Source organism: Tiliqua scincoides, chromosome 6, assembly GCF_035046505.1.
Source record: "Tiliqua scincoides isolate rTilSci1 chromosome 6, rTilSci1.hap2, whole genome shotgun sequence".
Lineage (NCBI taxonomy): Eukaryota > Metazoa > Chordata > Lepidosauria > Squamata > Scincidae > Tiliqua > Tiliqua scincoides.
Window position 1 is genome coordinate 84,395,408 of NC_089826.1, and position 3,441 is coordinate 84,398,848.

Sequence of the window (3,441 nt, forward strand, 5' to 3'; positions counted from 1 at the left end):
TAATGGATCAAGCCAGGGGAATTTCAGAGCCACGGTACCTAGATGAAGAAATGCTTCATTTGGAACAAACGTTACAAGCTAATGGTTACCCAAAGCAAGAGATTAAAAGAGCTTCCCAACAAAGACAAAGGAATGAATCTCAAAAAGAAGGGGAGACACTAGCATCAAACGCCAGGGCTTTCTCCCCTATATCAAACATGTCACAGATCGTATAGGAAGACTACTGCAAAAGGCAAATATTAGGACAATTTACAAACCAACAGTCAAGATACAGCAGATCCTGTGACCACTGAAAGATGAAAGAGATCCACGTTTATAGGCAGGGGTATATTGGATCCCATGTTGCTGTGGGAAGGTATATATTGGCACTACAAAAAGGAGTATACAGACCCGAGTGAAGGAACATGAAAAACATTCTCGCTTAAAACAGATTGAAAAATCAGCACTTGCAGAACACTCAGTGACAACAGGACATAAAGTGGATTTTGAACACACCGAGTTGTTGTCTACTACTATACATTACCATGCACATATGTATAGAGAAGTAATTGAAATATATAAGCATCCAGACAATCTGACTAGGAAAGAAGAAACAATGAGAGTTAACAATGCAAGGCTACCAGCCCTGAAAAATGTTACTCAGAGAGTAAGGAGCCAGGTAGGGCTAACAGCTGACAACAATGTTCCCTAATTCAATGGGCAATCAGTTACAGCCTGTAGAAGAACAGCACCAAGTTGCAGTGCCTGAGGAAGTACACCAAAGCAGTGAGTGAAATGGCAGGTTTCAGCTTCTTGTTCCAGTCTTTTTAGTCTCTAGTTTTATTTGAGGTTTAGTTTCAGTTTTAATCCTTAGTTATTTTAGCTTCAAGTGTGTTTTTTGGGTTTTAGTTTTTAGCTTGGTTTTAGCTTTAGCTTTTTAGGTTGAGTTTTAGTTGTTGTTTTTAATTTTCAATTTTTAACTTAGTTTTAGTGTGATGATAGTTACCGCCCCCCCCCCTTTAGGATTGGTTTAGGCTCATTAGGTAAAAAAGCTAGACCAGGCACCCAGCCTGATAAACTATTGTTCAATATGGATTCCAATATGGATATGGATAAACTATTGTTCAATATGTGAAAGCCTTAGCTTGTTCAAGGCAGTCTACACAGGCAGGAGAACTCTAAACCAGGGGTCTCCAAACCCCGGCCCGGGGGCCAGATGCGGCCCACAGCGAGCCTCTATCCAGCCTGCAGCCAGCCTCTTGTCCCCTGAAAGAGGACTGAACACTCAACTGAACATGACCAGAGCTGTGCTCCGATTGCACCTGGAGGGTGTTCAGAGGGCCGGAGAGGCTGAGTGAATGAGCCCACTCATTCATTTATTCATTCATCTAAGTTCCATCCCTAATCTATTTATTTAAATTTTATATTTAAATTTTTTTCCGGCCCTCAGCACTGCGCCAGATATTTCATGCGGCCCTCTGGCCAAAATGTTTGGAGACCCCTGCTCTAAACCACCATTTTTCAATGGGGCTTTTACAATATTGCTCTGTAAGAGGAAGTCACAGAGCCCCCTGTTCACCAGACATTTTCCCTAACAGTGTAGTTAAATCTTCTGGCTGAATGCCATTCAGCTTCTGCAGGCCGCTGTAAATCAAACCCAGGCAGGTTCTGAAGGTCTTAGCCATTTTTGCCAGCTGGCCTCTCCACGTGCCCCTGCTGTCTCCCTGCAGGTGGTTCATCAGCGACTCTATGCTCTCTCACAACAGGTTATTGCACTTTGCCAGCTTGGTTTCACATCTCCCTTCCAAGGGCACAAGCTGAGTTGCTCCTGCTTAGCTCTTCAGGTGGTATGACAGTTCAGCGACTGGACTACATTGACCACTGCACAGGATCCTGACCCTTAAATTGTTCTTCCCCCTGTGTGCGCCTGTTATGTGTTTGTAAAAGTAGTTCTGGTAACAATTATGGACAAAATGGCTTTTTTTCCGTTTACTTGGAAGTCACCACATCGAACACGGAGACTGAGCTTTGAGATGCCAGATGCTCGATCTTGTTCTGTTTATTTGGATCAGTTTCCATCTCACTCTCCTTCAACAGCTCAAGAGTTTGTTGGTGGGGGGATGATGGTGACCATCTGGGAGATAGATGCAGGCTTGTCATGACTGGTGAAAGCCATTTTGGAGAGGCCTGGCCTTTTAACCCCTTATTCACACAGGGCTCTGAGCATCCTTAAATCTGCAATCATCTGTTAGTCAACAAACAAAACAACAAGCTTTATGCGCTCTTGCAAGTATACTCATTTGGTATCCATTTAGATTAAAGTATTTTCTTTGCTCTTCCTCCTGTGCCTGTATACGGGATGCTTGCATGAGTTGCAGACGTTCAAGGGACGCCCAACCAAGAGGCTGATCGAAGTGTTCACTTCAGGTGGCGAACTGAGGGAGGCAGCAGACTGGCAGGGAGTGCCTTGCCCCCTGCATCCCTTTTACCTTCCTCAGTCTGCTGCCTGCCCAGCCACACCACCTGGCTACTCTGCCTTCCTCTTTGTGCTTGGTTGGCAACCTTCAGTCTCGAAAGACTATGGTATAAGCCTACAGCACCAGTATTCCCAGGCGGTCTCCCATCCAAGTACTAACCAGGCCTGACTCTGCTTAGCTTCCGAGATCAGACGAGATCGGGCATGTGCAGGGTAACAGTTGCTGTCCTAGGAACAGCTTCTACTACTATTTTATTGTTAGCTGCAAACTAGTGGGGGTTGATGGGGAGCAATCGGGGAAAAAGGTCTTCCGCTATATGACTCTGTTTTATTTATGGCCCAATTCTAAGGGCCTTTTTTGACAGTGGAACTAGTGTCCTGCTGCTGCATAAAAGGCCCTGTGACGGTGTGAAGACTGTGCCACTACCAGGCTGTTTGGATGGCACCAGGGGAGGTAGGCTGGCATGGAAGTGGTAGTTCATGGATGGGGAGATGAAAGGCAGGGGAGTATCTGGGTGGGGAGGGGAAGGAACTAAGAAGGCACAAGGGACTGGATCCAGTTGCAGTGAAATTCAAAGGATCCCAACCCCCATTTTGCAAACCTGCATGCCTCCTGGCTCTCTTTAGACTTGCACTAGCAAAATAGCTGATCCAAGGAGACATATAGATGTTTGGCTGACCTACGAGGAGGTATGTACCTCCTGTGGGCTGTCTGATCACCTTCCCCACCATAGCATGCAGTGTGCACTCCATTGGCATGCTATAATGTGGCTGGGGATAGGATTGGATTAGAAGTCCAAGGAACCCACTAGTGAGTGACCACAAGGTGATATTAGCCTATCTGTACAATGCATGCTCAACTTTAGAAGAAGCAAAAGTGGAGCTATAGAAGGAGGAAGTAAGCCCTCCCATTCCCCTCCTCTTCTCATGTGCTCTGTGAGTAAGCAACAAGAGGATGGAGTAGGCAGTGGGCAGGGTGAGGTGGC

General features: G+C 45.9%; 1 pseudogene; it reads right to left on the bottom strand.

The window, feature by feature from the left end:
* Nucleotides 1-2,567: 2,567 nt before the first annotated feature.
* LOC136656545 (5S ribosomal RNA) lies at nucleotides 2,568-2,683 on the bottom strand (annotated as a pseudogene).
* Between the last annotated feature and the right edge of the window lie 758 nt (nucleotides 2,684-3,441).